This window comes from Siphateles boraxobius, unplaced genomic scaffold (assembly GCF_051911475.1).
Source record: "Siphateles boraxobius isolate OS27281-9 unplaced genomic scaffold, OSU_SipBor_1 68, whole genome shotgun sequence".
In the NCBI taxonomy this organism is placed as follows: domain Eukaryota; kingdom Metazoa; phylum Chordata; class Actinopteri; order Cypriniformes; family Leuciscidae; genus Siphateles; species Siphateles boraxobius.
In genome coordinates this window covers 13,541,669-13,568,539 of record NW_027509195.1, presented here as the reverse complement: position 1 = coordinate 13,568,539, position 26,871 = coordinate 13,541,669, and the positions used below count along the sequence as shown (strand labels likewise).

At 37.8% G+C, this 26,871-nt stretch overlaps 1 protein-coding gene across 2 annotated transcripts in view; it reads right to left on the bottom strand.

Annotated features, from left to right (window-relative positions):
• Window positions 1-26,871, bottom strand: part of LOC143723014 (neural-cadherin) — a 121,235-nt gene that overhangs the window by 60,873 nt on the left and 33,491 nt on the right. The window lies entirely within an intron of this gene.

Below are 26,871 nucleotides of genomic sequence, written 5' to 3'. Positions count from 1 at the left end.
TAATAATAATAATTAGGGGTGTAACGATACCTTGCTATATCAAGCTATAAAAATACGACGATATGTATGAATTGATGTAAACGATATGATTTGCGGTATAAAGTTAATTTAGTTCCTCTAAACTAGATCAAAGATCCAAAGATTCAAAAATGTAAATTGTAAAAATAATAAATTGAGTGGTCTAATCCAAATCCAAGTCTTTTGAAGATACACAATGGCTTTAAATGATGAACAGATATACAATGACGCACATACTACATGGATGTATCAAATGCTTGCGTGATGTGCGAAAACAACATGAGAGTGAGTAAATACAGAATTTCAATTTTTGGATGAACTAACCATTTACAGTTTGGGAATAGTCATTTTGACATGCGTTCCGCTTCTTGCAATTAGAACTGTGATTTATTGCATTGATCATCTGAAGCAAATATTCACTACCGGAATGGCACTTCTAATTATTGTGGTTGTAGATCTGTGGTTATAGACAGGTACAAAACGAAAACAGGCACAAAACACAGCATTTATTCAACTGAGATGAGGGCCAACAATAGGCCCTAATGAAAGAAATTCAAGGCCTGTCATCTTCCCTCTCATGATACTCTTCTTGTTTTATTCCTTTCATTGTTTTCTTTTTGGAGGATGCTCATAACACCGTTCATAATCTCTGTAATCTCAGCAAAAAATTCAAAACACATCTACCAGGCCAGAGTGTTGTGTTTATAGCCCTGAAAGCACATCTTCTAATCTCAATACCAGCGAAAAGAGCAGGAGGGATAGAGAAAGCCTTCAGCCACCCTGAGTTCAGTGACGCCTCTCGGCTTCAGACTGTCATTCAGCCCGAGGACGCTCGGCTACAAGAGAGAGAAATGACATTTCTGTAGAACACGTCATCTCTGACTTCCCCTGTATGTCCTGAGGAAGATTGCTGTCAGAGACACGATCCGCTCCCTCAGACGGCCTCAGAAGATCAGACAGAGAAAGGACTTAACAGAACAGAAATATCTTTTTGGGGGTGTTTTTCAGCTCTCTTTTCTCTGTTGTTAGCTTGTTTCCAGACTTGCACCGTGTTGTTTTTGGAATTTCACGCAAAAGTGAGACAACAGTGAGAATAAGAAGAAAATTCACTTCTAAGCATCTTGTCAACATGGAACATACTACCGTTACCCTCACTTCCTGTCTTTTCATAGCCACACTTTGGAGTATGTCATAAGAGAGTGATCGAGGGAGATGCAAGGAAAAGGCGAAAGATACAACGAGAGCAAAAGAGACACAAGGGTCGGGGGTTTGGGTGTCTTGCCACTATGTTTCCCCGTTTCTTGTGTTGTCAGGATGTGAGGCGATTGTGGAGACCTTGCAAACGGATGGACTGGAGGTCACGTTGGACAGACAGTCAAATAGATAGAACCACATCAATGCCAGCAGATTAAAAACACAAACCAACAAAACCCCACAGATCACTGCACATGTTAAAGTCAACAAAAAGTGACATTCTCTATGCAAATACATGTAAATCCTGTTAATGTTGCTGTTGGTGTAATCAAATTCTGTGTCTGTCCACTTGCCGCAGTGATTCACTGACGTTTGAGGATAATACAGATAAATTATCAGTGGTCTACATGACTGAACCTAGCAAGATGGATGCTAAATACATGCATAAAGCTCCAAATAAGCTTTAGCAGCATGGCAAGAAACAGAATCATAATGTCTTGCTGAATAATATTTTATTATATTTTTATATTCTGGAAACTTTCAAAAGCTGACAAACTCATGCATGATTGATGCATTTTACTGAATACTTATTGGCTAACATTGTCGTGTCGCGCCGCAACAGCCTGCAGTTCAACAGCCTTCCTGTAGCTCAAACAGTAGAGCATTGGTGCTTGCAACGCCAAGTTCATGGGTTTGATTCCCAGGGAAAGCAACAACTGATTAGCGACCATTGCAAATCCATTTGTTCTTTGTATCAGAAGTAGCGTGAGTGCTTGAAGTACGTCAGAAACAGAATGGGGCATCAGTTTACAGCTGGGAATTTCTCGTAACGCGCCGTAGACAGAATTTCTAATTATAATGGTCCAATTTGCTCTTGTCGCATCATGTTGCAGCGCACATGGTGTTAGAATAAAATAATTATTACCTTATGATCCATCTGTTTTCAAATGCACATCATTTAAATATCACAACATCGATGTCTGTGCACAATACACAGTAGTATTTACAAGAAAACCCACATACCGAATGTTTTGAATGCGTCATCGCATTACAAGAAAAGGATGAAACCGGCAGCCTGAGTGGCTTCAATATGCTGTCTGTCAGAGATGATAACGAACACATAACGCACGCAAATATAAATTTGTTTTTCACTCGCTTAAATTGAATGATCAGAGAACTGAGAGAAATACTTCCCACTGCATGTTAGAGAGAATAAACGCCAATCCAACTGAAAAACTTCACTGGGTTAGTAAACATCGTTCAAATGTTGGTTTTGACAGACATTTTTTTATGCACGAACTACGCATTCTGATTTTGACATTCTTGTTTTGAAAAATGTTCTATTCTTGACTGATATTTTTCATAATTTTATCAATAGATTAAGAGATAAATGAGTGAGCCTGAGATGAGTGCCTGTAGTCGTCCAATTTGACTCCCATATGTTGATGTAACATATATTATAAACTTGACAGGTGATTTTTACAAAATGTACTTTGATCACTATCTTCTAAGTGGTTTAAAAGGTTAAGAATGTTGTGTAATTTTCAAATAAAAAATTATATTATTTTACATGATTTGTTACATTTAATTACCCCCTAGAAGGTGTGTGTGTGTGTGTGTGTGTGTGTGTGTGTGTGTGTGTGTGTGTGTGTGTGTGTGTGTGTGTGTGTGTGTGTGTGTGTGTGTGTGTGTGTGTGTGTGTGTGCGTGCGTGCGTGCGTGAGTGCGTGCGTGTGTAAAATATGTAAATTTAGAAGACACATATACTGTTTGTGTACATTAGAGACTCTACATCTTTAAGTCTTTAAAGATCCACATTCTCCACGTAGACACAGACCTTAGAAGCGACCCTTCCTACCTCACACTGTGCTCTGTGTGCAGCCCAAAAACTGCAGTGGCCTAAAGGTCCAACAGATGTGGATCAAAACCCAGCGGCCAACACCCACACCTGAGAGGCTAATGGGCCACAGGCTTAATCAACAAACCTCCAGCAGGGAGAGGGCAGTTCAAGGGACACCCGAGGAACTCTGACCAGGCTTTCAACAGAGGGATTTCTACCCTCTAACTCCTCCAAAACAGCTGTCACAGTATCACCACATCCTGAAGAAAGATAAACACCCCTCGGACAGGGAGAAAGAGAGAGGAAGGAAAGTGAAGGGGGGGAAAAAGCCTTTTGGCTAGGATGGAAATAACAAGGCCAAATGGTAACGAAAGGAGGAGGTTTTTTTTATTTGTTTCATGACTGGGCATTTTGCTCTTTGTTTCAAAATAACACTATGGAATCCCAACTGGAATCTCTTTCTCACTCTGTGCATAAAACCCAATGAAACAACTGCTTGATCGTTTCGGCATCGCAGTTTGCTAGTTTAGATAACGTGAGAAAAAAATCTGAGGAGAACGCACAAAGGCCTTTGTGCATTTGTTTACGCCTCACTAATCCAAGCTAAGCCTGGATGGCAGTGATGCAAAGCATTGGATATAATATGCTCCATGTATAAATAGCTGGTGAATTTAATCTAAGTCCACCCAAAGCTCTGTACTAATTTGAATATCAATACAGAAGATGTCATGAATTGTTGTGTTAAAAAAAAAAAGAGACGAAGAACGGAAAAAAAAGGGAGATGGAAATGGTGTGTGCAGTGTTTGTGTTGTGTTTTTGGTCTAATTTGGTGAACGGTAATTTGACGACTGTATGTAACATAAGCCGATGCTGACTGAGGAAAATTAGATCCCATTCAAAAAGACTTAAATGGTCATCAGCCGCATCGAACATGTGCCGCTTTTCTTTTGTTAGCATGTTTGTCTGCATCTAAAAAAGCAACTCAAAGACACTAGATTATCAGAAGAATGCAATGTATTGCCTCTGAGTGGATACGAACTGCTGAATCAATGCTGATTCACCATGAGCGCAAGACACAAACAACAGAGGAAAATTGCATTGCTTTGAGTTTGCTCTTCCATAATTTAACAACTAAATTTATGCTATAATATTATCAAATTATCTGAAGACTGGAATTAAAAGTAATATATTAAATATTAATTTGAATTAATGAAAAAAGTAGTGGAGCATGAATTAAATGATTGAATGAGTTGTTCTTTTGAATCAGTTGATTCAGTCAGCAAAACCTGTTTGAATGATTCATTCACAAAATGGACTGATCCAGTTCTTGAGTTCAACTGAATTGTCTAGCCCTCGCACTGAAAGACATGTAGCCTAATCAGAGAAGAGAAGAGATGTTGGATAAACAACAAGAATTGCCCATTTTGATTTCATGGTGACTTTAAACTTTGTGCCATTGTTGGTCTGTTTGGGAAGGACTACATCAGGACCAAACCAAAGAATCTGAGAAGGCAGAAAACACGTCTCAGAAACAACCTAAAACAGATGATCTGAAATTACACACAGCTTAGGGAAAGACTTGCAGGTGTCTTGGTGAATGACAGTGTAGGCCAAGTTGTCATGGTTACTGAGATGGTGCAGGTGTCCCCCCGAGTCAAATGTCCGTTTTGCAGGGTTAAGTCTTTGTGACATCCAAACAGCACGCCGGTGAGCTCGCATAATTGCCTTGTCCTTGCTGGCCTGGCAGAAGCAGTTTTTGTGTTACGGTCTAAAAAGAGAGTTCTTTTCATGCTCAATTAAACACTCAACGATGTATATCTCATTGTTGTTCTGATGACATGCTTTTTCAGGGATGTAATTAAGTTTTCAAATCAGGGCCTTTGTCTTTCTCTCTCTCTTTCTGTCACCCTCACTCATGAACCCCACACTGAAATTCCTCCGGGTGAGACGTCTCAAAGAGTGAGAGAAATGCAAAAATAAAACAGATTTTCAAAACTGAGTTCATATTGAGATTGCTGACTTTGGTTCCTTGGAAAACATGAAGTTCAAACTTAGGTTTGGGAGGTTCCAAGTTCATTCACTCCTGTCAATCATCAATTTGAGCATATAAAAACAGCAGTTATTGAGCCATCTCAGCGACACTTCTTCCAGCATCCCTCCACCTCCATATCTCCTCCTCTATTCTATTCTTTCTCTTTCTATGCAATGTTAGGAGGATAGAGCCTCCTTTGAGGACAGCAAGCCAAGTTAGTTTACTATTAACTAATAAGACTTGATGGTCAGGCGAACTTGTGTACTGAGCACAATTGGAGACGTTGAGATCTCTTCTAAGACTTAAAGGCTGCGTTTACACTTGGCATTAACATTGCGATCACCGTGATCCGATCAAGCAGAACTCATAAAACTCTTGAGATATTAAAGAGACCTCATTCATGATGAGCAAGAGAGTGATATCTCACACTGAGCAGGGTGAAAGGACTCAATAGCTGGATGAACCAAACACCAAAACACACGCGCGCAAACACAAAGGGAAAGAGAGCATGATCGTTAGTGTAGGTGTGTAAGTGTGCATACTAATCTGTAGGCAGTAATAGAGGGCAGTGTGTGACAGACAGGGCCTCATTATTGAAGTACTGTGTGTGTGTTTGCAGACTGTGGGGGCTGTTCTGACCCAGCCAAAGCATGAAAGCACAGCGCATCCTAATTAATGATCTCGCATTGTGGCCCACTTTTATTCATAACATCACCCTAATACTGTTCATAAATGCACATCACTGTATAATACACACGTCATTGATAGCAACCATAAATTTGATCATTTTACACTACTTTTCAAAAGTTTGGGGTCAGTTTTATGATTAATTGGGTTAAAGCAGAATTGAAAGCTTTCCAAGAAGTCTCTTGGGTACATATATATCTGTTTGGGAGTCACTGATTTATAATGTCAAAAACATAGTAATACAGGTAATATTTTATCCACTTCTCTCTGAAACATGTTTTACAGGGAGAAATCCACCACAAAGCCACTTTACACATGCTGCTTCTCTCCTCCGCTCCCATTTAGACACAGTTGTTGAAAGAAACACACAATTCAATTCTGACACACGCTTCCACACATCATACACATTCACAAAGTTTCCTGCAGGTTAATTAAGCCCATTTTTCACCGTTGATGAGAGCATGTAGAGAGAGAGATGAGGGGAGGAACTAAACACATATAATTATGTTTCCTCTGTTCTGTTGATTTCAAACCGACATCTGTGTGGGATGTTCTTACACACAAACGCGCACACGCACACGCACACACACACACACACACACACACACACACACACACACACACACACACACACACACACACACACACACACACACACACACACACACATACACACATACACACACATACACATACACAGTCATTGTCTCTCACTGACATATGCAACTGTTCTATTCTCTTCTATGTTATATCAAAGCTTGGGCATGTTATATATTTCATACACTGTCATCTGAAATCCAAGCAATAGTACACTAGGGGGGTAAAAGGAAAACAGACTTTCAAATAAAAGAGAGCGCGCAGTGGAACTCTTACACAGAGGAGAGAAACCACTCAGATAAATGCAACAACACGACTAAGAGATCCTCCATCTTAGTGGTTTTCTCTTTCTCTCGCTACCCTTTTTTCCACTTGCTGTTTATTTCCGTTTCATTTCTGCGACTGAGATGTGATCGAAAGCCCCGAGGCTGTTTGTGTGGACACACATTCTCACTCCACAGTGAAATACAGCAGGAGTACAGCACAGTACAGGACAGCACAACGCTGATCTAAACCACAAATACATTCACAAACACACATGTGCTCCCCTAAAATGGTCACAAACCGTTCCTTCTTTCAGTGGCAACTGATACCGTACTCCTAAAAATAAAGTCAAGTCACCTTTATTTATATAGCGCTTTATACAATACAAATGGTTTCAAAGCAGCTTTACACGGATAAACTGAACAATAATAATGCCAAAGCGCTGTAAAGCAGCTCAAGATAGAAAAAAAATGTGTCATTGTTTAGCTGAGGTCAGTTCAGCGTTGATTGAGTTCCGTTCAATGACTGTGTAAAGATCATCAAATATGAAATGAGCTCAATTCAGCTATGAAGCATTGCAGTAGAAAACAGGGATGTCTTTGTCCAGCTCAGTTCCGTTCTCGTTCAATAGTGTCAGTACAGTCAAATCAATAATATTACTGAATATTATGTGCCCCCAACTAAGTGAGCCAGTGGAAACCAAACTCATTCGGTAACAGAAATGGAGGAAAAAAAGCCTTGAGAAACCAGGCTCAGTCAGGGTGCCAGTTCTCCTCTGGCCAAACGAACCAACATGGTGTGGTTGTGATTCCAGGCTGCATCACAAGTCAGATTTTGGATTAGTATCATTCAGAAAATGTCATCCTGTTCCTTCAGCTTGAAGATTGAGAAATCATTCAGCAATCAACAATTTTCATTAATTTTCTCTGCATCAAGGTTCTTCAGTTGGTTAAATGGCTCATTGGACACAAATGGTTGACCGACTAAACTACACACAGGTGGAGACCAAACTGTAATGTCTAATTTCATAATCTTGTTCTATAGATGAATAAGTGTGTCAGTAAGTCAGCTGGGATTAAGACACTGTCTGACCACAGAGAAAGGGAAATAAAGAGAGATATATAGTAAAAGGCTTAGAAACAATGAAGGCAAGCACCTTTCTCTGACCACTCGTGGGCGAATCAAAGTCCAGTCAGCACAACACAGAAACTCAATTAGAGGCTCTGCATGTGTGTGCAAGGGTTACGGCTGCTGAGTCCTAAGGTGAGATAATGACCGCGATCAGCACCAGCCCACACCTCTGAAAGGAAGCCCGCCAGTGGGGCACACACACACACTGTCTCACTCTCCTGGAGCCGTTATATCAAAGGACGTCACGTTACCTCTGATGTGCTCCAACTCAGACCTAGAGTTTGAATTTAAAATAACCATTTCCTATTTTAATACATTTTATAATGTAATTTAGTCCTGTGATGACAAATCACTCCAGTCCTCAGTGTCACAAGATCCTTCAAAAAATATTTTGAATATTTTGATTTGGTGCTTAAGAAACATTTCTTATTATTATCAATTTTGCTAAAAGTTGTGCTGCTTAATATTTTTCTGGAAACCGTGAAACATTTTTTTTCAGGGTTCTTTGATGAATAGAAAGTTCAAAAGAACAGCATGCATTTGAAAAAAAAAAAAAAATATATATATATATATATATATATATATATATATAGTATATTTAAAACCTATAAAAACTGCCTGTTCTCCAAGTTTTCACTGTTTTGTTATACTTTGTGTCAGTAGGTTTACATTGCTCAATTATTTTCAGTGAATTTGCTGTGTTGCCAAAATACACAAAAACATTTAATTATAAACAAAATAGTATACAATGGTATACAATAAAATAAAAATAAATAAAGAAGCAGTGACACTGCTTTAGGGGGTTCACCCCACACTGGGTTACACCCCCCAAAACCACTGGGTTAATGCTCTACAGCAAGGGCATCTGTTTACCACAACACACCATCAATATGTGATCAAAGGCCTGTGCCCTCCAACAAGAGATTGTTTTCGTCTCAGGTTGATCGCACACATCATCTCACACATCAAGGTGTTTTATTTCCCACATGGCATAGATGTGCTCTGCAGAACTCTGCTGGATCTATGAGATACCTGATCCTGGATCCATCTTTCCACTCTCCCCTTTACTATGAGGAATTAAATCGATCGCTTGGGTTGTGAGGAATGGACAAACCCCAAGCATCGTCTTTCCCTTTGATGCTGCCGCTGAAACTTCGGTTTCATTTCGCCTCTGCAGAAACTCAATTACTTTGGTGGAGTCTGACAGGCTTTACTGAAGAGAGGACCATGGGAAACATTTTCAAATTGATGTCAGGAGAACTGCAGGCACCCTTCCACTGTTGAGATCTGCTTGGTCAAATGCTTGCTCAATTCATCTACTGTGACTTTACAGACTTCGGCCTGCAAGTCCTCTGCTCCATTTGCTTTGTCTGCCCCTTCATCAGAATGGGCCGCACTGTGTTCAGTAGAGACCATGTGGGAAAAGTCATATTAAATGAGTCAATCTGTTCATTACAAAAGCTGACTCTACCCTGTCACTACTGGGGTTTAGCAAGACACATCTCTTTCCATATGTTCTCAAAGCAAGCAAGATTCCTCTGACAAGATATCCTATAAGAATGAAAACTCTTAATAAAATCTTGTTAACAATATCAATTGTTTCTCTTAGACAGTGAGGAGATTAAATAAAGAGCAAATGGAGACTTTTGCTTTTCAGATAGTTCTTTTAAAAAAGAAAAGACTCTAGCAATCTGACATTTCTCATGTAGAGGTTCAATAATGTCTCAAACTGTGCTCAGATTTGCCCAGACACCAGAACTCTGCAATCAAAAGTCTGAGATCTCAATTTGAACTCAAATATTTCACATTAAATTCTTTCATGGTCAAATAATCCATTCTAATCCATTCTAATTGTCAAGGAAACATCTGAGACAAAGTTGACTGAAACTAACAGTTTTAGAAGTAATAAAGACCATAGATTTCTTTATTGTCATTGTAAAATTTTACATACAATGGAATTTTTAGACTTTCCAATGCAGTTAAGAATAGTTAAGTTCATATTGCAATCAAAGGCCATATTGCCCCTTATTGAATAAAGTGCTCATGGTGTTATTTCACTTAAATTGTCTTGTATGTCAAGAGAGTGTGTATATATATGTATCTACAGTGTAGTGTATTTCATCAAAAACACAAACAGCAATAAGAAATGTGACTCAGTAAGCTCCATGTGCAATAGTGAAATAGTCTCATCGGATGCTTTTAAATGCTCCTGTGGGTACGACAATACCTACAGCTTATTCGGACAAATAAATCAGTCTATTCTTCAGGGAGCTTAATTTCTTCGTAATGTAAGACAGGTGTGATGGAAGGAAAGGCTCAGTCCATCCGGAGCACTTAAACAATGAATGGCAAAGATAAAATGAGCGGAAGAAAAAAAAAAAAAAAAAGATGTAGTCGTCAAGCTTAATATTCCAAACTGCATGTAATAATACAGCTGTTCTTAAGCCCTATAAACTACCTCAAAGAAAGACATAAGAAAAATGGAGACAGAGTGTGTAGACTCAAGAAGTTAGCATATAGTACTTCCCATTTTTCACATTACAGCCTCAGGACACACTCAATAATTCACCAGTCCTCACATTTACAATAACGGGTCCCTGAATAATACTATTTTCAATGTGGTTTTCATCATCAAGCAAATGTCTCAGATCCACATTTCATAAGCTCTGTGGAAATCGACCAATCTAAAACATGGAAACTGTCAGTTAAATAATGAATATCTGAGAACTTTTGTTCAGCATTAAAAAATAAAGCCCTAAAAAATTGATGCGAGGGCTCATATCATATTTATGATTTATGCCAGGAAATTTCTTTAAAAAAAGCCACAATCAGAGGTTCTGTGCTGCAGTGTGTGTGTGGTTTCATTACGTCAATATCATGAAGCTTGAAGAAGAAAGGGGAGCTTTTGTACAGGATGGGAACTGGATCTTCTCAGGTTTGGACTAAATGGACAATGAGGAACTCTCTGAACATCCCGTGGATTATGGTCTTTATTGCTCAACTACTGACACATTTCTAAATGAAACAACTGGGTATGCATAAATATTAAAATACTGGCTGATTATTTATATTTATATTTATAAGTTATTTATATTTTTCATTTTATGTTCAATAACCGATAAATGTCAGATCCAACAATTTTATACTATGTTATCTAAATAAAATATTAACACTAAAATGAATGGTTTAAAGTAACTTTAGCCATCAAAAATTATAATGTACAGTGTTAAAAATGGATATTCATTTTTAAATTTGCTTAAAGGGACAATGTGTAGTTTTTTAAGTATTTTATTATCTAAAATCTATATTTTTATTCATAAATATGTCCTCAATAGTGTACAAATACCTCTGCCAATGATCTGACTTATCCTTGTAAACGAAGAATTTATCATGTGACGGGTAGGTCCACGGAGGCTCCAATGTCGTTCCGCCATCTTGAAAAACTATAATTGCAGAGAGGGACAAAAAGTACTAGGCCAACGTGTTTCCACAATGCGTCTTTGTTCAGAGACAGCGTCACGTGACTGAAAGCAGCTGAAACGGACAAGAAGATTTGAGAGACGCTTGTCACTGCCCTGGCAAGTTTAAAAGGCTGCGCTGCACGGTTATTTATAATGGAGGACCATACTTATGTAGAGCCACAGGACCGGAGATTGCAAAAAACAAGGGTTTAATGTCGGGATATTTTTTCCAGGTGGAAAGAGTTGAAGCAGGAGAAAGCTTTCAAAAGAGACGCTGAACTTGCCTGCTTTCTTCTCAACAGGTGACGTTAAGTCAATGTTACGGTCTAAATTACAAGCTTTTTTTGGTCGCTTCTCTGCCTTTGGAAACTTTCAATTCTATCAAACATCCGTTTGTTCGTTGTGTCAAGTTGCAGTTTGTTTAAAATAACAAAACCCGTTCACCCGAAGGAAAACTCGATGAAGTGCTATTAGAAGACATCCTGTCATAGCTTTTTGGTACATAAAAGCTACCGTAGATGCTACACGCATTTGAAAAAGTGAGGCGATGTAGAGCACTATTCGTTTGAATGCAAAATACAATTTCACCGCTAGATGGGAGAAATTCCTACACAATGTCCCTTTAAGATTACATTTAATTGAGTTATTAAATTAGTGTTTTTTAAGATGAACTTTAAGTGAGCAAGACATTTATTTTGAATAAAAAATGCAATATAATTTATGTATTGAATTTAAAAAAACTATATTAATGGATGGATTAAAAAAAACTCTAATATCGGCCGATAAGAATTAATATGGTACTGATATATTATGCATCCTTGACAACCACATGGTCTGTAGTTAGAAGCGGTTGCATTTACATTACTTGTGTAGAGTATGCAAGTCTTCATACTAACGTCTCTGTCTGTCTCTCCATCTGTCCGTTAACCTCACTATATTTGTGAGCAAAGATTCATTAAACTTCCAGCAGGGCTGTCGACCATTAGGCTCGGACTCAGGATAAAGCTTGTTAACGGCTCCACGTTCTGCCTTGTTAAACACAGGCCACGCACAAAGAGTTCTGCGCAATCACATGCAAATGCATGTTAAGTCATGCAAATGAGGAGCATAATTGCTGTTCTTTGTTTGAAATGTGCATTTCAGGGCTCAATGTTTCCACAGAGAACAACAGAAGAGAGAGAGAGAGAGAGATAGTGAATAAGAGAGTGAGAAAGAGATTTGCTCTTCATTATTCATTAGCGAATCATATGTCTGGCTAGATTTATGATGCTGCAACATGAGAACAAACAAAGTGGATCCTTTCGTCACTCATGCATGCGCACCACAAAAAAGAAAAAAAATTATGGAAAACATGTAAATTGCAGGATTTGTGCCAAAACATCATTCCAATTTAACGATAGCAATTATAGACACAGATAATGACCCAAAGCCCTCAGAAACCCATGGTGGGCTTGTATGCTCTTAAGAAAGCTCATTTCCTCAAGGCTGAATGTGCTTGTATTTGTCTTTAACCCCTGTTGAGGCTACACTCTCTCTTTTGAATGGAGAAGTGCCATGCTGGAACGAGTCAGCGTACGTTGGTCTGGTTGAGCTTAGTGGCAAATCCTAACAAAACTTCCAGCCATTCATTCAGCCCCCGGAGTCCCCACAGGGAAATCGCGGAGCTCCACTGCCAACATTCCCATGTCCCATTCAGGTGAAATACTCCCCTCTGTGTCTAGATTTTCCACTCAAGTGATTCTGTGAAGAAGTGGCACACCGAGCTGGATGGGACCTTGGCACACCCGCTGGGATAGTCTACAAAAAGCAGACGCACACATGGGCACATGAATGCCAATGTTTTCAAACACTGGAAGATGAAGAGAAAGCAGTTCTGCTCGCATTTAGAAAAGATGAAAGGTACCTACAGCTGCGCCGCAAATTAGGTTCGGGGTTGCCCCTTCTGAGTGTCTGATGGAGGATTTGCCCATGTACCAAAACAAACACATGTACCCAACGAACTATTACAATCATTTTTGATAATTAGGATGCTAAAAAAAATACAATTACATGAAAAACTTATACTTCAAAAAATTTAACAAAAATTAGAAGCGTTGCCTTATAGCAGATAACTGAAATTTTAAATACTACAATGACTAACCTAAAACTGAAATAAAAAGAATGATTTCGGTATTTAAAATAAAGTTGAAACAAATTAAGATAAAATATAAATATAAGATGAATAAAATAACTAATATTTAAAAAACTTAAACAAAAAATAGAAATGTAACAAGTTTAAAAAGAGAGTTGAAGTTCAAGTACTAAACCTAAAAATAAATTAGCTACACAGAAATATAAAAACTGAAAAAAGCGCATAACAAAAATATAAAAATGAAAAAGAAAACTGAGAATATAAAAATAAAATCTAATCAAAATATTGATAAACATTGATAATTCTAAAATTAGACAGTACCCCACCCCCACCTTAACTAAACGCACACAACGCGGCTCAATCTGCATCCCTGAAGAGCAAAGACATGGCTCGGTGATCAAAGCAGAAGATTTGTCTTTTTGTTTGTATAAATGGCTACCAAAAACGGCTAAATAAAGAACGCTAAGCCGGCCGTGGATTTAGGAAAGTTGGCGATTTCAAAAAGCGGACAACTTGCGAAGAGAAGCCAAACAATGACTGAGAATCGATAAATCTGGCATAATCTCACTGAGCACCCACAATGGCTTCCTTTCCAACAGGAGAACAGAATCATGGGAAAGTTGTCCAAGTCTACCTCAAATTTCTGAGTTGGTTTTTATTCTCTCTCCCTTGTTTCATTATTTTATAACTGCATGAAGTGTGACTCCAAGACTTCAGGACCTGTGGAAACCGAGGATTAGTTCTGGTGTAAAGTTCTCACACTGGGATCTGAGGTATGATTAAGGAAGCCTCCATCTCTGCCCCCGTCACCTCTTCTCTGTTCCCTATGAATCCCTTTCTTCTCTCTCTCCCATGGTCCTTTCAGCACTCACTTCTTTTTTACATTCCTCACACTTTGGCTCCGAGATATCTGACAAAAACTGCAGAGGTTTATGAAATTTAAGTCGTTGTGAGGCTCTAATCGAAAGCCTGAGTCTCCCTCCGCTTGTTTAAAAGATCTCACTGCTGGAAGGCAGCTAGATAAGAAGCAACCACTCAAACCAGCTCTCAATCGGATTTCCAGTGATAAAGTTGTTTACTTCACTCCTCTGCGCTTTTCTCCTCTCCCGCTCTGACTGAAGCTGTCTAGCTTCTGAGATGCTACGGGGAAACAAGAGGCAGACAAAGTTTCGCTTAAAACAAAGACTTCAGAATGTTGTCCACAGGCTAGACGTTTTTGTCTGAAATGATAGATGGTGCAGAAAAGTTTCTCTCGAGAGGACAGTTGGATACTGGATGTCCTCGTGTGGATTAGAGGTGGGCGATATATCGTTTAGACGATAATATCCAAATTGTTGTCTGGACGATATGCAAAATTGGGATATCGAATATTTCATAATTTGTACAATCCGACCCCCCAAACATGAAAAGAGCTGAAGGAAGTTAAAGAGAAAACAAATAACGCACACTATAACCTTCTAAACAATTATATGTAGCGATTTTAATACTGTAGGGGTTTGTTCGACTGTATTTTATTTTTTGTACAAAATCACGATCGTTCCTCAATTGCATGAGAGTAAGCTGCTAAAGTTACTAATTTGCAATATACAACTACGAAGTTCTTACCTGTGTGTTATGACGTTTAGGTTGAAGCAACAATCCAAAATCGTAAAGAGAAGGCAAAATATGCGTTGTTTGTGGAAAAATGATCTTAAGTTAAAAAGTTTTTCTTAAATGTCTGTGGATTGCATCATTAGAAAATTGCGTTGTATGAGTCCAAAAGATGAAATACATTTTCCCAGGAGATCGGTTCCGTACGCATTACAAACCGAACCATTCTGGTGGTTGGACCATTTTTCCTGCCGACCAAAATCCCCACTGGAGCAAACACCACAATGTTGCGCAACATCAACTGGCAAATGTAATGAAAGCGGAACGAAACTCATTATTTTGTGCTTTACGGACCATTTACCATTTCGGACAAATATCAGTGCAGCACGATCCGATCTTGAAGCAACACCGTTACTACATAAGAGATCCAGTAAACAAAGCATTTGAGTCACGATCCCGTATACGGGATATTTAACTTTACTTCGCTATATTACTATTAAATCCTAATCTAATTATGACAAAATATACCTGTATATCATTGGAAAGGTCTAAGACTCCTAAATAGATATTTTAGCTCTGTTTTTTTCTTACAAATTATGTTTGAACAGTAATATATGAATTTATGACAAGAGTGCGCCTCAAAAAATCAACGTCATTACAGGAGTTTCGGACCTTTGTCACAAAAAGTCGACGCACACACTTTTAATAATTGAAACTTTGTTTTTTAATTCTAAAAGTTCATAATAAAACATAATCTAGTATTTGTCAAAAAAAAAAAGATAAAATTATATTTTAAAAAGTAAAGTAAGAAGTCCTCTAAAAAGTATAATATATATTATATATATATAAATATTTTTTTATTTTTTATTATATCACATATTTTAGTAGTCATCATAAATTAGGTATCATTTGAAAGCTTACAAACTCAGAATTCATCCTGTGAAAACCGTTTTGAAATTGGATGTTGCGTTGCCATAGAAACGGTATTTTTTTATTAGGCCCCTCCCCTTTTGGGCATCATCTTTCATAATTTATTATCAAAACCTTTTCTAATATTGACAAAACACATATTGTCAGAAAGGTCTGAGTCTCAAGGTTCCATATTTAGTGGCAGAAGTGATATTTGGATAGAAATTTATGAATTTGTTACAGCAGATTGCATACAATTAAATTCAATGGAATGCAATGGCACCCGGTGGCTATTTTTGGTACTACGCCTAAACAAAATCTCATGGGAACTTAAATTTTTGTGATATCAACTTGAAATTTGGAACACAACTTGGTTAGATATATGGCTTTAATTTTATAGTAATTTTATAGTAAAAAATATTTTGTAAAATATTTATTTTATATTAAAAAAAATATTAATAAAGTATATTTGATTCACTGTAAATTATAACTTCCATAACTTTTCTTCATACTTTAATTTATTGAAGTGCTTTCACTTCAGTAATAATCTGCTGATTGTTTTCTTTAAAACAAGACCAAACTTAGGTCTGTATTCCAAAGCATTCTTGAATTACAACCATTTAAGTTTGTATAGTGCATTTTAATGTCAATTATCAAAAGGGGGGTGACAGCTAAGGGGTTAAGTAATAACATCGCTACGAGATCTAGTGAGAAGCATTACAATTTCTCCATTATTAACTGATCAAACAGCGCTGATGTGGAAACCAGGAGAAACATTGTTCCATGAATGAACTAGTTATAGGTTTTAAGTCCACAGATCATTCACCATGGATTTAATGTAGTAACACTAACTTGTAACCATGGAAGTTTGGCAGAAATATTAAAATGCTTTCAAGTACGTCACACATCCTTTTCCAGCACTTCAAAACTCAAATGTTATATGTTATTTAAATTTTATTTTTAATGTGATGACCAAAACATTATTTGTTCATCCTTCAAAGATTACCCCCATAAAACTAAAAGTTTCAAGATGTTGGAAAACTCACAATTATTTAAAAATAATTTTAATTTAGCAAGTCAAAAGACCAACTGGACCTTCTTTACCACTTTGCACACATTTCTTTGAAGGATTGCAAAAATATCGTCTGAATATCGATATCGAGATATTGAAAAAAAATATTGAGATATTCATTTTTGTCAATATCTCCCACCCCTAGTGTGGATGTGAAGAAGAGAAGGGGAGGAAAGGTAGATGCACCACCGTTGGTCTCACACGTCTTCACTTGTTGCTATGTCTTTCATCAGTTCTCCCTCATTTTCAAACCGGTGCATTTCTACTCAATGACAAGACCAAAAAGACAACATGATATCAAATTTGACTCTATTTACTGTACTATCCTTATAAACATCTTTGTTTGTCTTTGCTGATGTAACCAAGCCTGTGGGGCAGGATTAAAACTGAAATGAACAAATAATACCATAACATATTTCAGGCTGATCAAATTGCACCCTTTTTATGTTATTTCACACTAAGTATTCTGTTTTAACATGAAGTATGAAACATAACGGAAGTTTAATGCATCGCACATCCATTTTCTGATCAGTAAAATGACTTTTCGCATTTTGTCTATTTATTTTAAGCACCTAATTACATAAAATATGCCAATCCACACTCTGACTAATGTAAGTTGTAATTAAACCTTTGTATTCTATGCAATGTTCCAACACCTAGGGTCATTTGCAGTGTGTCGGTTACATAAACGTGGGTGATGAGCCAAATTACAGTGTGTAATCTAACTAGAACCTGCTGCCATGTCGTGAGATCTATCTCATCCAGCTCATAAGCTCATGACTGTGACTCAGCGTGCGCTCATACACACACTTTCATGCACACATACACACAAAAAACAGCACAGAATACAATGTCAGGTCTCGAAATGAAACATGATCATCTTCAACTCTGGGCACTTTTGGTCCTCTCTTTAATATAATCTAATATAATATTAAATATAATTGAATCTCTTAAAATGCACTTTTCAAGCTAACAAATTTGTCCAACATTAATGTTCAAAAGTGGACAGGCATTACAGGAGAATACTGTTTTCTTGTCGAAAGTCATGGATATTTCCATCATATCTAAAATATTGTGTTTAATAGTGTTATGTCTTCGAAAAAAGATGATGATGGAAAATACATTTTGAACATTTTTATAATAAGGTTGGGCTAATTTCATTCTAGTATTTTATGTAGGCTATCCTAAATACATGCAATTAAATAATATGTTCAAAGTTTTGTATAATATAATAAAAGTTTTAGAAATATAATTTAATTGTGTATATCTAAGATATATTAAATGCAATTAGCCTTAGCAAGACAAAAGTTGGCCATTTTATTCCAAAAACTTTCAAATCTAAACAATGTGCATCTGAAAAGTCTGGCCTGGTAAAAACTTTCCAAGACAGTTGCAATGTGACCTTCAAATAAACTAAGAAGAAAAAAAGAATGCTATTAGCTTAAATAAAAATCAATCCCTGGGACATAAAAGTGCCCGGAGTTGAAGAAACACCCATTTAAAAAATATTTATGAATCTTTCCAGAAGCAAGGATAGAGCGTTTAGCTACGCACTATTTGAGCAGGACATCAATGGATGGAAGTAGATGAAGAAAGAGAGGAAGAGACTGAGGAAGTGTGTTTTTGTCAATAATGAGAAGCAGAGAGACAGCAATTATGCTAATGAAGCTTCCTCCTGGAACTGACCACTTGCTGCATTAACGACGACATTACTAATGGGCGGCATTAATAAGATTCTATCCTACTGGGTTCCAGGGTAAATATCTCAATCCCTGTGTGAATGGACATAAGTAGGGACAAAGTCACACATTTCTGTGGAGCTCAATGAATAATGTAGAGGAGTGCTATTGCTCCACAGCATCTTTTTTTTAATGTCCGTCTGCTTGCAGGCAAGTCGCCTTGAATAATGTCAACCTATAGTCAACCTTATACCCTGTCTATATTTGAATCTCATTCCCTCTTCTCTTTTTCTCAATGCACTGCTGTACAGTCCATTCAATGGTCACAATTAAAATATACAAAACGTATGCTTTCCAGAATGTATTTTCTCATAAACATTTGTAAAAATATATATATTTTTTTTTTTCACCGACCTAATGGTCTGCATTCAAGTACACTATAATACCAGATGTTGAGTGAACATTGATCTCTCATGGCCTTGTCTTCATTCACATCAAATCAAATATGGTGTCTACTCTGACAAAGATCTATTATCTCAAATATTGATGTCTAAATGTGCTTGATTAAATTAGTCTACTAACGTATTCAAACAGAGGCCGGTTGCATAAACATAGCCATTATGTTAAGATAGTGTCTTAAGCTCCAGTATGACCCACTAGCAGTTAGTCAGGGGCAGTCAGTATTGGTTTTTGGTATCAAATTAGGCTAATCTACGTTTTTCTGTAACTGATTTAAAAAAGCTGAACAGTATTAAAGAAAATAAATTGATGTCTAACTTATAAGACTAGTCTTAGAGGTTTATGCAACCGGCCCCAGAAGCTGATGGCTTTCAAAAGCATTCTAGTAACAATGAGGAAATAAAAAATAGAAAAGGATGGGAGAGAAAGAGAATGTGAGAGAGAAACAGAGACTAATGCTCTAGAAGAGGTCTCCAGGTCCCTGCAATGAGACCATTAAAAGCTCTCTAAAGTTTTATAATTTGTCCTATTAATATAAAACACATCCATCAAGGACGTAAGAAACTTAACAAAAAGCAACGTGATGATTATTTGAACCTTCCCTCACAACCTCTAAATTATCCCTGCAAAACTTCACCATAAAATCCCTTTAAATCTAGGGCTGTCAATCGATTGAAAATGTAAATCAAATAATTTCATGATGTTTTTATTCAAATTAAATCACAATTAATTAAAAAATAATACGAATGAATGAATGAATGAATGAATGAATGAATGACAAGACCTGGCAAAGGACTAAGTCTTGAAAGAGAATATATTTGCATAAACAAATACATACATAAACATCCTTGTAAAATCCTCATTAAAAGCATGTGAATATTAACATATGCCTGGTTCTCCTTAATGGCTAAATTGTTTGCTCACAAAAAAAATTCAAAAGCAAATAGCAAATTGAACTGCTCAGTATTGCCAACCTGCTCTATTCCTCCAGAATGGCGAATATATTTGCCTATCGTTTTAAGAATAAATGTATTAGGCCTTTAACTTTTGCCAGAAAAAACTTGCAGACGGCACACTTCATTTAACATGTATTAAAGGGGGGAGAGAGAGCAGCGTGTTATTTATCTTCATTCTACAGAGAGCGGGATTAGTCAGGATTGATGTGCGTTTGCCTTCGGGAGCACTGGCAGCACAACAAGCTTTGAATAATAGCAAAAACCAGTAGGAAGAGCGAGTGATTCACCAGCGAGTGGAGACCATGTGCTGGGGAGGGGAGATGGGATGTTTCTTTACGGAGCGGGATACATCATCAAACTAAGGGTGAAGCTTTCACTTCAGCCCAGGGTCTGGGCCTGGGCCTGCGGAGGATTTCAGAAGGAGCCACTGGGCTTGCATCAGCCGCTTTGCCCCACAGACCAGTTCTGAAGAGCTAATTCTCCACGACTCTGTCTCTTCCTTGCTCTGCTTATTTATCACACAGTATGGTGATTGGCAAGTGTGCTCTGCACCCCATCTGCTTTTGTTTCCTTTCATTAAACACACTCATCCTGCTTTTGCAGAGGCTGGTGGATTCAATAATGAATACGCCAAGTGTTTCTCTAGCATGATTGCAGGAGGGATCAATAGCGCTTCAGACATATAAAGTGGAGGGAAATTACAACCTTCTTTCCAGTCCCAAGTAACATCACCAATCAAGCTCCACAAACCTCACCATTTCCATCAAGGATATTTACCTGATTATGCTATGCTAACCCTTATCATCATACTTTGAATCTGCAACTGTCAAACTCTAGTGCTAACTTCTTCTAAGTTCTCAAAAGCCATACTCACTTTTTACAAACTACCACTCTGTAAATACCTTCTTTAAAAATATATACTACCATTCAAAAGTTTGGGGTCTGAAATATTTTTTAAATAAAACTTAAAAAAATGATACATGTTCATATATATATATATATATATATATATATATATATATATATACACATATACAGTATATATAAAATCACTGACATGAAAGGCAGGTCTAACATGCTAAAAAAAATTCTATATCATGTTCTATATCATGTTCTATATCATGTTTGCTGGCTCACCACAATCATGTTATAGGCCTCTCTGATAACTACAATTGCTTTTGTTTCCTCTAATGCAGCTATCTGTCTCATTCTATGTTCTACCAATTAAAGCAGAGGGCCTTTGATCCGCCCATTACCGTGTGAAACAATTAGTCAGCACCTAGAAACAATTCAGGTGGGGATTGTCTTTAATAATTTTTTAATTAAACCGAGGGCAAAACCTTTTTTGTGTTCTCATTATCGATATTGTGAAGAGTGCCGGTACTGGAACAGGCCTAAGTGAGGTTGACTCTAAACACCATCAGCATATTCCCTCACTGACACTGAGGTTATGTACAGGTAATGACCTGTAGGAGACACCAGAAATTAACCAAGGAGGGGGGGTCGGGGGGGTAGCATGCCCTGCTACCCTGCAGTCCCTGCTTAAAAAACAAACAAGCTTAATGGATTCAGCTGAAAATGAGCTTAAATAACCTGTTAAAACCATCTTTTTATCAGTATAAATGCAAGTTTTGGACACCTTTATCCTTCTTTTGGCTGGTCACCTAACAGCTGACCTAGCTGCAAAATTAACACGATTAGGTAGCGGTGCCAGTCTAGTTAAGAGTTTAAGCAGGTCCAAACTATTTTAAGCATTATTTGTCAGTATGGACATCATTTTGACAACCAACAGAGGTCAATGATACTATTTTAAACCATGCTAAATCCATGGTTATTCTCAAGAAGCATTCAATATGAGCAATTTTTAGCATCAAACAACTGAAAGTTTTTCATTTTCAATGAGAGTTTGAAGCAGCATGAGGGATTGAAGCAGCAAACAGGATGCAAACCTGCAATTTGGATTTGAATGTATGGAAGCAGAATTAAAACTGAACAAAATTCAAGGAAGGACGGACGGACAGACAGATAGATAGAAATCTTTGAATTGCAATTCAGTAACTTCCTCTTCCTGTTGATATAATTCAAAGTATCCAGTGAAATCCAGTCATTTCAGTAGAAATCCAGGTGACAGCAAAAGATTCCACAAACAGATTTCACAAAGGGTTCAAGCCTGCCACGCGAATTTGCTGCATTGACCAACAGAAAGCTTTCTGGTTTGAGAAAGTTGACTTGTTCTTGATTTGAAGGCGACTTCTGTGTGGTCTGTGCTTCATACATCTCTACACTACTGACAATGGACCTTTTTTGTTCATAAAACGTTGCTAATGTGACCACACCTTTACAGTAATACACTGCAACTGCAAACACCTTAGGCCTCGTTCACACTGCAGGGGCTTAATGCTCAATTCCGATTTTGTTTAAAAAATGAGATTTTTTTTCAAGGCCGTTCACATTTCGAATTAAATGCGACCTTTTGTGATCTCCTGTGCGAGCGTGAACGTGAAATGACCCAGAAGTGACCCGCATGAGCAGAAGAGTACTCAACGGTCAACGACGTCACTCGTTGTTTGCGGAAGTACCTAAACATGCCCTGAATAGATCTGTCCCCCAAAATATTAATTAAATCAGAAACCTTGCTTCCCTTCCATTGACTGGTCTCAGCACCGTCCGCCATAGTTGTTGTTTATTTTCTCATTCCCGCCTACTTCCACGCAGAATTATGACGTTTGTCGCACATCAATGATGTGCGGGTCAGATACATGTGACCTGGCCGTTCAGATTGAAGTCGCATTTCAAAAGATCGGATACATATCGGATTTGGACCACATACCCAAGTGGCCTGGGTCAAATTTGAAAAGATCGGATCTGTGTCGTTCAGACTGTCATGAAAAGATCCTATATAGGTCGCATAGGGGCAAAAAAATCGGAATTGGGTCGTTTCAGCCTGCAGTGTGAACGTAGCCTTAGATGTCACAAATATTGACATGATGATATTGGGATCCAACTGTGGGATTCCCATGGTGCCTTCAAATGGGATTTGACACATTCATACCCTTGTCTTGTCTTCAGCCTCACAGGGCATCACGGGGCAGCAATGGACACAGAGGAGTGTCATGGCGCATTAGCATTCGTCTACTGGCCTCCTGGCCTGGATTCGCCCCACTTCAGGAAGGTGAGGAGCTTTTATGCTGCTCCTGTCAGTCTGTGGAGCCTCTCTGTCCTGTTCAGCCACAGCAGATCTCTCATCTCCTAGTCATGGATATTAACCTCCAGCTTCACGCCTGTTTCTCACCCTAAAGAGTGAGTGACGTCCTGGGGCCAGAGGCTTTCAGTGCCTGGGCTCAGACAGTCAGAACAATGATGCAGAGCAGAAAGAAGAAAAAAGAAAAAAGGAAGCATAATGGGAGTGCCTGAGAATTTATGAGCAGTTTGACAGATATGAGGTGGACAGAAAGAGCTTAAGTCTGTTCCATCTGAAAACAGACATCATCTGCTTTATTTAATTTATCGAAAGCAGAACAGGAAAGCGTGTTTTCAAATGACCCTACATGTTATTGGCATATGTGTAATCCTGAAAGAAAAACACTTTCGGTCCATCTGCTGTGATTCCAGACCAGCTGTGTGGCACACTGATGGGCAAGAGATTTTAAAGCAAATCCCAGAGGTGCCAGCCTCACCCTGGCAAACCGGATTACAGAGATTTGATTGGATTTGCCCTCATCCTGTTGAAACACCATTAATGCAACTCCAGATTTAATTCACCCCCTCTCAAATTAGACAAGGTTTTCATCTAAAGCCTTCCTGCTTCCTAAAAAGCCAAAACTGGATATCCAAACAACAAACTGCAGCATTTCTTGCGAGAATTTATTAAAATGATTATCTCACTACGTGCTTTTCTCCTACTTTGACAGTTTGTTTACAGATATTCCACCGCTCGATATTATTTGGTTCCACACGCATCAATGTCTGAAGCAGACAAGAATAGATTGGAATCGTCTGTCCCGAATACATTTTGCTGCCTATTTCAATAACAGCTCTCCCGACGGCTTTTTCTCCTTCTCTCGGCTGAGTGTTAGCTAAAAAAATCAATTTAACAGTCACTTGAAAGAATATTTTATCTAATTTAAAGCAGATTGCAGGCCCAAGCTTGTCTGTGCTTATTGATCTGAGGAAAAAGATAGCGGTGAGGTGGGAAGAGCAACAAAGATGCTCGGCTACACAGAACGTGACTTCTGCTGCGCTAATGCATTCACACAGCTTTCCTTTTAAGTATACATCACAAAGTGTGTTTACATTACCTTGAAGGTGATGCTGCATTTATTCATAGTGGCCAATTTAAATACCCCTATTCATTAAAGAAATTAGAGTAATGAATGGTGAAATTAAGCTATTTAGTTAAAGAAGATTCTTTAAAATGTCAATTAAAAAAAGTAACTTTAGCAACTTTACAACAGTGCTGCTATGAATGATGTTATTTTTAACATCCCAATAGGAAATGGTCATCAGCATTCACATATTATGAATACACACAACATCAAGTGTTTAAGGAGAGAGAGAAGGATGGAAGTAAGGAGGGACAATAGGAGAGTGAATACCAGGACCGGAGCCCATTATGAGACATGGCCGTTAACCTGATTACTGTTATCTGCAATAAGACTAATTATTTCCTCTACCTCTTAAAACATACTGAGTTAATCCTGTTACAAGGCCTGGTATTTTGGGTCTCTGCTTAATTGGCACTGGAAGGGGGTTGTATGTGTCACCAAACAGCAGCAGTAATTATTTGGGACAGTATTTATTTATTTATTTCCCCCCCCTGGAGCAGATAGCAGAAGAGTTTAAGCTGCTTTCCTCCCTAATTTTCTGTATTAAATCAATTAAACATGCAATCATAAATCCTTGTGTTTCAATGACACATGCTGCTGTGGATAACAGGGGCTGCTGACTCGAGCTGGACATGTTTTTAGAGAAGAGAGAGACTAGATTCTGTTTGCTTGGGGGTTGTGGCTTTTTTTTCTGGCAGTATGATTGAATTCAAGCTTATAGATCGTTTACCAAATAGACTGACTCTCTCAGTCGCAAGATTTGCCACAAAGATGGTGTGAGGGGTGAACAAAAGAAAGACAAGAAGCTCTACTTAGACAATATTCTAACTGAAACAGAACCTCAATCTAATTTGAAAGTCTTCATAAGCAGCAACCTCAGCATATTGCTAAAACAACGATGTTATCGTGTCATAAGCTTAAAAATACACTGCACATCAATACAGAATACATTAGATTTAAATGTTTTGAAAATATTTTAACTAATAGCTTTCAGTATTGAATAGAAATGTAAGTATACTTTTATATATTTTTCATATTATAAATATATTTATATATTGTACATTTCTAATGACACGGCATCTTGAATTTCTCACTGAGTTTGTCACAATGAATTCTGGGGCTGGTTTCACAAAGATAGACTTTGACTATGGCTTAGATATAGTAGATAGTCAGACTTCAGATAGATATCTAAATCAGACCGTTGCACAAAGCGCTTAAGACTCTATCTTAAGTAGGACTACACTGCAATGCATTCTGGGTAAAATAAGACACTTTTCAAAACAAAAACATGGCGATCGAGTAAGCGCATTCAATCGCTCAGTGCAGTTTACCCCAGCGGAAAATATTTGTTTGTTGGAGGAGTATAACAGTTACAATGAAATTTTACTTGGGAAATTTAGCGGAGAAAGTAGTAACAAGAAGAAATGTTTAATTTGGAAAAAGATTGCTACTGTACGACAGTTAACAGCGTTAATCCGACCGTTGAGCGGAGCGTTAAAGACGTACATAAAAGATACAAAAACATAGTACAAGATGCCAAAAAAGAAATATTTAAGAGGAAATATCCTAAAAACCCTTTCCCTTCTCATATCTCTCTCCATAACGTCGTCAGCAAACCACAAATTATGAGCCATTTTCCCTTTTCTTTTGGCTGTTTGTAATGTAACTGATTGTTACTGCTAGTTGCCAAGGTAACAGAGTCTTAGACCTAAGTTAGCCTGGGGGTAAGGTGTCTAATTTTTTTGGTCTAAATTAAGTCAGTCTTTATTTTTGTGAAACAGTCTAACTTGCATTATACTAGTCTATGAGCAAATTTTAGACTTGACTAACACTATAGACCAGTCTAAAATATCCCCTGGGGTTGTGTGAAGAATACAGAGTAGATGACAAGAAACACTTAGGAAATTTGAGATGACCTCCAGTGTAACATGATATACACAATCTAAAACTATTTTAGAAATACTTTTTTACAAAACTTCTTTAAGATAATAAAATGGAATACTGTGTCACACTGCAGGACCATTTCAAATAAATTAAGGCAGCAAAAAGAGAAGGTAAAAAGTGATTAAAAATGGTGAAATACTGACCACTTACCCATATATAGCTACTTTCCCTAATACATAAAAAACATTTTTTAACCTAAAGTCTCAATGTTGATAAAAAAAAGGACACATTGTGTCTATTACAGTACATTTACAATAAAATTCTGCCAAACAAGGTCTCTCAGGCACAATAACATGTGAAATAGCTTACTTTATAATGCTTTAAAATGCTGTCTAGGTATGTAGCTTACCAGGTTTTGGTACAGACCCAAATAGAGAGTGATTTGGAAGGCTGGTTTGTCACAGTCGCATCTCATTATAATGAACCCCTCTGTTCTTCTCAGAGAGTCAGTCAACTATACTGCACACCTGGCTTTAACTTCCGGGCACACGCACACACATGCATTTTACCCAACTGACTGCCCTTTACCCTAAGGGCATGAACACGGCTTGATCTTGTACCCTTTCTTCTCTGGCTGGGCTCA